This window comes from Myxocyprinus asiaticus, chromosome 22, assembly GCF_019703515.2.
Source record: "Myxocyprinus asiaticus isolate MX2 ecotype Aquarium Trade chromosome 22, UBuf_Myxa_2, whole genome shotgun sequence".
NCBI lineage: Eukaryota > Metazoa > Chordata > Actinopteri > Cypriniformes > Catostomidae > Myxocyprinus > Myxocyprinus asiaticus.
The window spans coordinates 26,653,548-26,666,283 of NC_059365.1; positions in this window are offsets into that span (position 1 = coordinate 26,653,548).

Genomic DNA, 12,736 nt, shown 5'->3' on the forward strand with positions numbered 1-12,736 from the left:
TAACCTCATTAAAGATTTGTGGTTTACTGTAATTACATGCACCCAAGTTCATATTTGGCTCTACACGCATACTGTGTTTGTGCCATAAATACTGTAGTGAAAAGTATCGGTTACTTTGAAGTTTTATTTTAGCTCCTGTTTCAGTCTTACTTTCAGTCAGACTTTTGAGCAACATGATCACTTGGGAATCGGAGGCTAGTTCCAAATCTTTTGCCACCCATATTCTGACAATGTGCTGGATTCCAGACAAGCGGCACCATGCGGTGAATGTTTGTGCCCCGAAAATCACCACTGCTTTGCCTTTGACGTAATTTCCGAGATACTATATTTGCTGAAGAACTGAAAGAACGTTATTTATCCTTCCAGTACTATTATGGTTAGGGTTAGGCTTTGGGTAAGGTTTGAAGTATATTAATGTGATTAATACAAATATGTTTCATGTCAAATCCATTCAAAAAGTTTAGTGAAAGAATGTTGTTTTGGTCTCAGTACTGATATGGTTAGGTTTAGGGTTTAAAGTTTGAGTTAGGAGTATAATTTATAAATTACTACCCAAATGTTTCCAAAAATCGTACGCGCTGTGCCTTTCATGTTTCATCCATTCAAAGAAATACGTTTTTACGCTTGCGCGTCACAACTGTAGTAACACCTTTGGCAACTGGGGGGGCAGTCTGAATATTCACGAGTGCCACCAGTGGCACGCGAACAGCAGCTAGAGAGAGGAGTATATTTTAAATGAAGTCCCTCGCATCTGCATGCCAATCTACCTCTTAATGTAATACTATCAGACAATATCAGACAAAGTGGCTGAGAGCTTCCTATTTTCTCTCAGAGGGGTGCAGCTTTTCTGTATCAGAGGCACTGAGGTTTTATTATGCAAGCCTTATTTCTAAATATATATTCTGTAAGCCTAATTTTTAATCTTCATTTGTTTGTATCAATCCATACACCAAGTAGATTTTAATGCATGCACCAGTTACAGTCAACTTGTTCGGAGCACCCCTTCTCACTCCCTAAGATGGACTCTTCCCAGGTTAAATCAGCTAGTGCATTTAACAATTACCATAATAAAATTAGCAGCAATTTCACTCAAAGGCGAACCAACCAGAATTTATTCAGCATTAATGATCAGAATGAAGAAGGTATGTCAGTAACAATGAACTTTAACATGATAATTTGTATGGTGTGCGATTGTTATGCCAGTAGATTGGAACCTTAATGTCAATTGAATAAAACAATGCAAAAATAAACATTTCACAATGAAAATTTATCAAAGATGTGATTCATACACTAAAAGTGGTTCATGTAAAATGATTACTGTTTCATTAATAATGTTTTATTTAACACCAATGCTAATTATCCAGATATTGTTTTTGTTAATATTATTATAAACTGCATTGTAGCATTTGGTTACATAAAATTTTGTGTTCTCTCAGACCTGATTAACTTTATAACTTAACTAAATATATAACATCTATCCCTCATGCAGTTTTGGCTTTAGCTGAGGAAGCTTTTCAAACAGACAGGTGCATATAAGCCGATGGGCATGGAAGTAGGCTATAGCACAGGGAGCGATAGTGTTACTCACTAGGACAGTAGATTTTGAATGAGAGGAACGAAGGGTCAGGCAATTTAGCATGGGAGCACAACACTGAACTGATGCGGAGCGAGAAGCGGAGTGACATCTGTGTGCATTTATAGTAGGGCTGCAACTAACGATTATTTTGATATAGATTAATCTTCGATTATTTCTTTGATTAATCGGATAAAACATACATTTTATTTCCTGTATTTTATTAAAATATAATAAAAAAAATAAAAATAAAAAAAAAAAAACAGAAATGATAAAGGGCATAAGGATTTGGTTCGATTACTTAATTCATGATTTTATACTCTCACAAAACTTTGAACAAAGCCTGAATCATGAAATGTTACATTTTAATTTATTATTATTATTATTATTATTATTATTATTATTACTTTCAGTACATATGCAAAACATTTCCTTTCATTACTTGTAAAACTTTGTAGAACAAAAAGTACTGTTCATTAAAGAGTAAAATGTTCCATCAGGATGGAGTGGGACAAAAAATCAGCCCAGCAGAGGGCAATGGTGACACCAGAATAGAAATATTAATAATTCTGCCCAGCTGAAAAATTCATAATTATGTTAGATACATATGTGTGTACACTGTCACTGATTACATACATTTAAGTATTTTAAATCAATACTGTAGGTTTTAAAATAGTATTGTCACTGATTACATTTTTCCAAACTATTCTTTTCAAAAATATGTGTATGTTTATCCAGTAAAATAATGTTTTGCCTTGGTGTAAATTTACTGGTGGAATCAGACATTATATTTGGCATTATCAGGATGATCAAATATCCGGACCCTTAGCATTATTATGCATTATATTCAGTATTATATGCAGTTTAATACAGCACAGTCATCTGTAAATGCAGTGCAGATTTACTTTGGCGCTGAAAAGTCTCATCCCGGTGCTCACTGTATTACATGTGCTCGCATGATGACAAACGATCTAAAACACTTTAAACTGCACACTTTGACCTCTGGGACATCAGTGTGCCATCAATAAAAGCTGCACAATTGGTTACATTGAAACTGAAAGCATGGTATGAAGTTTAATCAAAGTGATTGCGCTCCCTTTCTCCATTGCGATCAGTTTGATTGACGTGGATGCGCGCGCACGTTTGCTTGCTCAGTGAAGTTTAACGGTGACTCGCATGTGGTAAAAAAAAAGAGTTTTGCGAAATACACACCTGATTTTGAATTCTTAACATGTATACATTATAAAACAGAAAATAGCAGTAAAATGTAAGTAATGTGCTGGAGAGAAACAACCATTAAGCGCATTAAACGGCACAATCACACTTTCAACGCACCTGATTCAGCAACCGCTCCTCATTAAACTGTAAGTTTATTATGATCTTCTTTGAAGTGTTTATAAAGTGCTCTCTTGCGCTGGACATCTTGGGTCATGTTTTTTCCTGCTTCAGCTTGTCTCTGTTGTTTTTCAGATGAGTTTCATCATGCAACACATTTTCCACCGGACTGTAAAGTGACGTCACTGACGGAGCTTCTCCGTGCTCACGGCATATATCCAACTAATCAATAATGAAATTCGTTGTCGATGATTTCCATTACTGATAATAATCAATTTTATCGATTAGTTGTTGCAGCCCTAGGTGTGAGCATCCGGCATCCGCCACTGACTCGGCAACATCTGCACAACTGGCGGCACGAAATAAATGATGTTCAGCGAAATTCAAATGAAGACTGCGATGTATGTATTAGGAACTAGTCCTTTATCAGATGTTATTAATTAAACAACAGGCACTCTTCGTGGGGGCATTTTTTGCCCCCATATTTTGAATTTAGGGGGCAGTTTGCCCAGAGCCCCCATTAATTTCCATGCCTGGATAGAACATTAAAGAGATGGAGATGATGAGAGATGAAACATCTGTTTAAGTGTCTCTCTTCACCATGCAGCTGGTACACAAAGCATTTTTGCTATTTATGCCTTTCATGACAAATGTGCTGAATTATGACTAGATCCCAACCGATATGGGATTTTTGAGACCGATACCGATTTTAGAGAGGGATAATTCACCGATTACCGATATGATGGATGATATAGTTAATTTTTGAGCTGGAATGAAAACAGACCTTTTCTATGTGGATTTTTCACCAATTTTGCACCGATATGACTATGCAAAGGTACTCAGAAGGCTGCTTTCTTAAATATTTTTATCAAAGAATATTTGACATTATTATTATACATTGTCAACAAATTCTAGAAATGAACACTGAGAAAATAAAGAATAAATAAAAATACAATAAACAGCTAAAGAAACATCAATACTGTTTAGTATCAGTCAAATGCTGACCATTAAAATAAATAAAAAATAAAATAAATAGGTAAATAAACATCGGTACTGTATGTTTAGTATCAGTCAAATGCTGACCATTAAAATAAAGAATAAATCAAAATAAAATAAATAGCTAAATAAACATCAGTACTGTTTAGTATCAGTCAAATGCTGACCATTTAAATAAAGAATAAATGAAAATAAAATAAATAGCTAAATAAACATCAGTATTACTGTTTAGTATCAGTCAAATGCTGACCATTTAAATAAAGAATAAATGAAAATAAAATAAATAGCTAAATAAACATCAGTATTACTGTTTAGTATCAGTCAAATGCAGACTATATTAATACTGCCAAGTCAAGATAAACAGCGGCAGTGGTGTTACACCGTATTCTGCTATGCAAGTTCAGAGGAAACATTCAACAGTGGAAAACCAGACTTTTAAATATTACATTTTGTAAATGCAACGACTGGAATTGTTCGGTTGAAGGGGGTACCAAACTGTGAATCCTGAACAAAAGAGTTTGGTGAAAACATGTTTACACATTAGCTTCCACTTAGCTGACAACAATGAAAGTAGCTGCGTGATTAGCTAGTTAGCTATAAGCTCGTTGTCACAGAGAGTAAAAGATGGACGTTGTTTATTTTACTGTCCAGCACTGTGATTCACCAACTAGGTAATAATATAGCGTGAAATCAACACTCAAAAGACACAATCCACCACCGCACCATTGTCTGCTGAGCTGCAAAAAGATGCTCTGATGTTTACCTTTCAATCTGCTACATTACTTACTGCACTGACAAACTATAGCTGGCTAACATAGCAAACAGTAGCAAAGATAAATATGAATGACATGGTTGTCAGGCACAGGGTTAATGTTATATTAGTAATATTGAAAAGGGAAAATGATGGGGTCATTGTTTATTAACTTTCCAGTATGTATTTCACAAACTAGTTAACAACTTACCACGAAGACACCGCTGAACTCCGCCCTGTCTGCAGAGCCACCGTCAGCTCAGAGCCAGCTCTGTAAACAATGGAGTCAGAGCGCGCTCTTCTGGACAAACTATGCTATGACACCAATTCTAAAGCATTGTTTTCTGCATTATATGTTCTGAAAAAAGTTTTCATATCTGCGCATATCGGTAAACATATATGCCGATACCGATATATCGGTCGGGCACTAATTATGACTGATGATGGATATGAAAGTCATCAGAATAGATCGCTCCAATGTCACACGTTTGCAATTGTAACAGCTTTGTTCATTATAAACAGTACCAAAAGTTTTATCACGTCGCTCGCTTACAGAGACAGTATAACGCCATTTGCATGTCAAAATGGTTTTTAAAAGTTTATAAAACTGTAAGTCCAAGATGGCACAAAGACAAATGATACTAAGTGCACCTTTAAGGGTTAGGCACAATGACAATGACCCTCAAAACTACACAATTAAGGGAAAAGAGCAAACATGAACACATCTTGCGTTCAAAAGTCTGAGTCTGATTCAAAATCTAAATTAAACCTAGTAAAAAACAATGTTTCATATTAAAATGGAGTTTTAAAAACAAGGTTTGGGAGGAGAAAGGTCATATAATCCAACCAATCGCATCGCTAGAGTAAGCATATATAAACAGCCACTTACCTCTACATGGCGTCGAGTCTTTCAGCATCCTTCCATCTCCCCTTTCTCCTCCTATCCATTCACTAATAGCTAACCTGAGTCCGGGACGTATTTGTGCTCAGGTCAAGCCTCGAGCCTCAAGCCCTTTGCCCAGGACAGTGAGCCACATATGTCTACACTATCCTCTAAGCAGGATTACATTAACTTGCGAACTACTGAAAAAAAAATATGACATAAAATGAATAAGACATATTTAAGATTACACATCATTTTAGGTTATCAAATAGCCAAAGCCAATTTGTAAAATTAACCATATTAACGTCTTTTGTACAAAAGGTTTTCTTGCTTCCATTGAGGCACACAAGATGCTCTTTTAAACATCTTGTTGGGATAACATGAATTTACTCACACTGTTGCTGATGATATAATTGGTAAAGAAAAATAAACTTCATGAAATTTAAAAAATGCAAAATAGAAGCATTTTCACAAGTGGTCACGTCACAATTAACAAGGACTATTAAAAGGTTGCCGACCTTTGCCGTATGGTGTCCCATTTGACATTTAAATTTAAAAGGGTGCTCATGAGCACCTCCTTTGCTCCCTCGATGCAGCCTTGCACACTGTAGCTTTCAAAATTCATCATATTTATTTAAAAATCAACGTTCCGTCGATGTACTGTATGTACCGAAATAAGTGTGGCTGTGTATATTAATATATTACATTTTGCGAGCTATGCCGGTGTGTAAGACACTTTTCCCTTTCTAAGCATATCACCATGTTCTATATGTTTCAAGGTGTTTTCACCTTGTTCAAAGCAACTGTCTGCAACCATCCATTAAAACCATTAAAAATTAGGGCTTTTGGTGTTGTTGTTATATGTGTTATACCACGCTAGTCATAATCATCTTTCTCTCGCTCTCTCTCGTGCATTTAGCAGCTGACGCTTGAGTTTAGTGTGAACGCGCACAGGGAAGCAAATTTTTACTGAATTTACGATGTTACACATGTATAAACCTTCAGAAACCTGTTAGTCAGAAATGCAAATGGTGATATTTTGCATCTCTGTAAGCAAGCAATGCGCTAACACTGTCGCTCCTGCTTATAATCGAAAAAGCTGTCAACATTGCAATTTGCAAGCGCTCAAGGTTGGAGCGTCTTTTGACGCCTTTCAAATCTTGGCGCTTCCTTATTTTACATTACCTTTGACAAGAATTGTAAAGCTAACAGAGTTACACCTGTTATATCTCTTATCCCCATGAACTGCCCTTTAACTACCTGTTAAAGTATTTATTAAAGATATCTGCCAAGAAAAAAATATATAAATGTTCTTCAGCACATGCTAGGGTTAGATGTACAGTCTCTTCAATCGGCTGTACTGCAGTTTAAAGTGTTTTTGGATCGTTCAGCAGACAAAACATTGAATAAATATCTTTTCAAGGACACTCAGTAGACAAAAAATCTCCAGACAACATGAGTTGTGGAGGCAGAAAGCCCACTGACTGTTGCGTTAGATATAACAGATTAGATGATTAAACGATAGTATGACACAAAACCATCATGAATACAAACATATTCTTAGCGATACAATTACTATAATAAACGTAATCATGTTCGCTATACATTTTTGCCGCAAAGTTGTGAGTTGAAATAATTTTCTCAGTCCAGTCAGCTCCGTTGATGGCTTGAAGCCACAGCAGTCAACGAGAGCCCAACATTGTAATCCGATAAAAGTTGACTTTTTATGCATGGTGACATTGCCAAAGCATTGGTCTATTGCGTCATGTCTTGCTGGAAAGCAAGTGACTAAAGAGAACGGTCACAATATAGGCAGATGCTAGGCAATCTAGGGTGTAATTGATATTAGAAAACAAAAAAATGAAAACAAACAAAATGCATTTGTGGTACAGAATACAGATCAGTGAAATGTATGAGAACAGGCGAGGTATTGAAAGAAAGGAGATAAATGCTGGCTAAAAAGAAGTCCATGCCCTGCATGAATTATGCATATGAGAACATCAACAGATATAACCGGACCTCTGGAGTGATTTAATATGGCCATGAAATAGCCAAACACATGGTCATAAGATCACATTAATATGAAACCATTTTCTACTTTTTTTTGTTACAAACCAAGGCTGATATTAATCATCAGTCTTGGTCAAAATGTAGGTCACCTGTCAGACTAAAGACATGACAGGTCACCATCCATCAACAAGTGAATTTTTATTAAGGAAAGGAAAGGAAAGGAAAGGAAAGGAAAGGAAAGGAAAGGAAAGCTAAGCTAAGCTAAGCCAAGCCAAGCTTCAAGCTCCACACACATATTTTCCATAAATATTCTAATGAAATGTGTCAGTTTTTGTATAATGGCAAATTAAATAATTTGCGTGGAATGATGGAAACTCAACACAGTGGATACAACGGTAATACAAATCAAAAGGATTATTCTTTGTTACTCTTTCTGCTAACATTGGGAAAACTACATTATTTACCAAAAATTATTATTTACATAGTAAATTACATTTTATGCCTAGCAGCAAGGTTAAGGCAAAGTTGAGCAACTTTACAAAACAAATACAAAGTCAATAATATAAGGTGTTACGCCTGAGCAGCAAACAAAGAATCACTCCAAGATGAGAATCCAACATTTTCTTTGAAACTGCTTTTCTTCAGGTCAGCAGCCAACCCTTACTGGTATCCAGTCAGCATCAGTACCAAACACCACATTTTCAAAAGGGAGAGAGAGAGAGAGATGCACATATGCTCCCTCTACTTCCCATGCAAACTTATAACACCTTATTCTTGATTCATATGTATTTTACTGAATAATTGTCTCATTACAACACTAGATTTCCATCTACTACCACCAGAGATAAATGGTCTGCACTTATATAGCACCTTATTTAACCTTAGCAGTTCTACAAAGCACTTTACACTGTGTATCATTCACCCATTCACACACACACATGCTCACACTCACACACCAATGACAGTAGAGCTGCCATGCAAGGCGCTAGCCTGCCATTGGGAGCAACATGGGGTTCAGTGTCTTGCCCAAGAACACTTCAGCATGTGGAGTCATGTGGGCTGGGAATCAAACCACTAACCCTGTGATTAGTGGACAACCCACTCTACCACCTAAGCCACAGCCACCCTGATAACCAGGTCATCACACGAGACCGTAAACAAAGACGGGGTAAGCGAGGCGGCCTGCGGGCTTGGCTAAAGCTAAATCGGCATTGTCCAGCCCTTCCAAACATCTTCCTCGCTAACGTACGGTCTCTGATGAATAAGATCAATGAACTACGGCTTCGGATTACACAGAAAATGCTTTTGGCCTGTAATTTAATGGTGTTAATGGACACTTGGCTCAACGACAATATTCCAACCTGTGCGATTGAGCTAGAAGGACGCAACATCTTCAGGGCCGACAGAACTGCTGCGGACTCTGGTAAAAGCAAAGGAGGGGGTGTTTCCATTTATGTAAACAAAGCTTGGTGTACTGATGCCGTTATCATAAAGTCTCACTGTTCTGCTGATCTTGAGTACCTCTTTATTATGTGCAGATCTTTTTACTTGCCCTGCAAACTCACATGTACCATAATCGCTACAGTATATGCACTCCCGGATGCAAATGCTAAACTTGCAATGAAAGAGCTTGGTGCTACTGTTAGAATGTTATAAACAGCACATCCGGATGGAGCATTTATTATCGCTGGTGATTTCAGCTACACTAATTGGAGGACTGTACTCCCTAAATTTTACCAAAATATTTCCTGCCCCACGAGAGGAGACAACACCCTGGCTCATGTTTATACCAGTGTTTCTGGGGCTTACAAACCCATTCCCCTCCCCCACATTGGACAATCTGATCACCTCTCTCTTTTTCTATTGCCCAAATACACACCCATCATTAAGTGTGTGAATCCCACAGTGAGGACTGTTAAAGTGTGGCTAGAGGGAGCTGACTCAACACTACAGCATCAGTTTCAGCACACAAATGGGAATGCGTTTGCTACTCGGGCTACCCGGGACACCCACACGGACATTGATGTCTACACAAACTCCATTCTGGATCACATCAACCGGTGTGTAGATACAGTTACCAGCCACAAAATAATAAAAATGTACCCCAACTAGAAACCTTGGATGAATAATTAGGTTTGTCTACTACTGAAAGCATGTGATGCCGCTTTCACGTCCGTAGACAGGGAAGCCTACAGTTCATCCAGGGCCAATATGAGGAGGAGTATTAAAGAAGCCAAATATAAATATAAGCTGCGGATAGAGGACAACTTTAGCAACTTCAACCCCCGACGCATGTGGACAGGCATTCACGCCCTCACAGACTACAAACCATCTAACAGCACCCCCTCAAACAGTGATGTCACCCTCGCTTACGAGCTCAAAAAATTTTTACGCTCGCTTTGATTGTGAGAACATGGATTTATCAATTAAAGCTGAGCTTCTGCCTGATGACCTACCACTCACATTCTCTACCAGTGATGTGTATTCCACCCTGAGCAAGGTGAATATATGCAAAGCTGCAGGACCTGATGGTATTCCAGGCCATGTACTCAGAGCCTGTGCAGAGCAGCTCACCAGGATGTTCTGCTCTGCTTTCAACACTGTCATCCCATCCAAGCTGATTTCCAAATTCACTCATCTTGGAATCAGTACGTCACTATGCAATAGGACTTTGGACTTTCTTACTAACAGACCGCAGTCTGTTAGGCTCCATAACCACATCTCCTCTATCCTCACACTGAACACTGGTATACCACAGGGCTGCGTGCTGAGCCCTCTTCTCTACTCCATCTTCACCTACGGCTGAAAACCGGTGCATGGGTCTAACTCCATAATAAAGTTTGCAGATGACACCATAGTGGTAGGTTTGATCAGTGGTGATGACGAAACAGCCTACAGGGAAGAGGTTGAGTGGTGCGCTGACAACAACTTGGCTCTCAACACTCAAAAAATCAAAGAGATAATTGTAGACAACCAAAAGACAAGGAGTGGCCATGCACACACCCCCATCTACATCAATGGGGCCGAAGTAGAGCGCGTGTCCAGCTTCAAGTTCCAAGGTGTTCACATCTCTGAAGATCTTACCTGGGCCTTCAACACATCCACTTTCATCAAGAAAGCACATCAGCGCCTTTACTTCTTTAGGAGACTAAGGAAAATGCACTTGTCTGCTCAGATCTTAGCAAACTTTTACTGCTGCACCATTGAAAGCATCCTAACAAACTGCATCACAGTGTAGTATGGTAACTGCACTGTCTCAGATCAGATAGCCCTCCAGCAAGTAGTGAAAACCACCCAATGCATCACTGGAGCCCATCACATCACTGGAGCCCATCTTCCCTCCATCAGGGACATTCATCATAAACGCTGCTTGCGAAGGGTGAGAAGTATCATCAGTGACATCTCTCACCCCAACCACAAACTGTTCACTACTCTTCCATCTGGAAAATGCTACATGAGTCTCAGAAACAGCTTTTCCCCTTCAGCTGTCAGCCTGCTGAACACAGAACTCAAAAACAATATGTAACCCTAATAAGAAAAACTGTATCATATCAGTTGAACATTACTTTAAACTGTTAAATTCATACTATACTTCTGGTGTTATACTTGAATCAGTGCACTTGTCTCTTTAACATGCTATTTGCACTGTATATTATCTTTCATTGTAACAGTCATTTGCCATTTCTACCTCATTCAGTACCAAAGCAGCTTCTATATATACTATTACTTATTTGCACCGACTGGTCTACCATCTGAATCTTAAACATGCACTTTAACAAAGTTTATAATACATTCATATTGGAAATGTCATCATGTCTTCTAAAGTCTTTCAAATTGATAGAAGACGACCACAAGTGAAAAACAATGAAGTCAAAGCCTCATTTTCTCTTTAAAAGAGATGTTGTTTGTAATGTCTTTCATCCATAATGACCATGAAAGGAAAACAATCTTTTAAATATTAGTGTTTTAGAAACCTTATAAATATTAGTGTTTTAATTTGTATTTCTTATGTATGTCTCTTATATTTTATAATAACACTGTATGTTAAAATATGTACAACAAAACGACATGTCATTTATACAGCAATGTTGTTGATCAATACCAGCTATTTTTCAATGCACAAGCTCATAATCATGTCGCAGGTGATTGAGTCATAAGTGTCCCAATGTTCAGTAGATGAACACCATTGCCAGTGGCAATTTTTACTTTTTTTTTTATATTATGTTATACTGATTTACAACATAGGAAGCTGATTAAGATGCACCATCAGTCTTGTGGAAGTTCCAGAATGGCTAAAATCACTTACGGCACATTTAATCCCCGTGGTGAAATCATTGTAATGCAGCAATGCATTTCTTTAATTGACCGCTGTCCCAGGCAACCAATTTCCTAGCTGTGCTAGTTTCATTTTTAAATAATAAATATAAAATAAAATTTATAAAATATTTTTTCAAATGATTATATAAAATATATAATAAAAAAATAATGTTGTAAATCAGACAACAGTATATAGTCTATAGGTCAGTGGATAATTAGTAAAACAAATTGTTTGAAGGACAGCTTTGTTGAGACCTAATATGATGATACAATTGCTGAGCACTGATACTGTGTCACTGGCTCGGAGCAATATGTTGTCATAAATTCAGCTCACCCTTTCCAGCCACACATTACTAATGACCATGTGATTAGATTTGCCAAATTAATGAGTAAATTAGTCAGTGGTGTATACTTTCATCCTTACTCCTGGCATATACTAATAATTCCAAGATTACATCCTACATTACCATCATTTGCCACAAGTGCTAAAGTCAGAGGACATTAACATTTTATAATTTGTGTCTTCATTGAGCAAATCTGTGGATTACTGGAAACTAACACAGACACACACACACACCCTGACATTCCTGGCTAATAAGTGCTTCTCTGTGAAAGGGAAAGACACAGTAGGTTGTTTATTCCTTTAGCTGACATTTTAGTAAATGCCACATATCCACATGGTTTTGGCAATGACTATTCCACAATATTTTAATATCAATGTCCATATCATTGTACAAATTAGCCATTAAATATCATGTGCCTCATAATTAGGGCAGGTTTCTCATGTTAGGTTATTGTGGGGGGAAAAATATTGAATGAATAATGGTGTAATTCATTTTTTTTAATTATTATTATTTTTATTATACAGTGT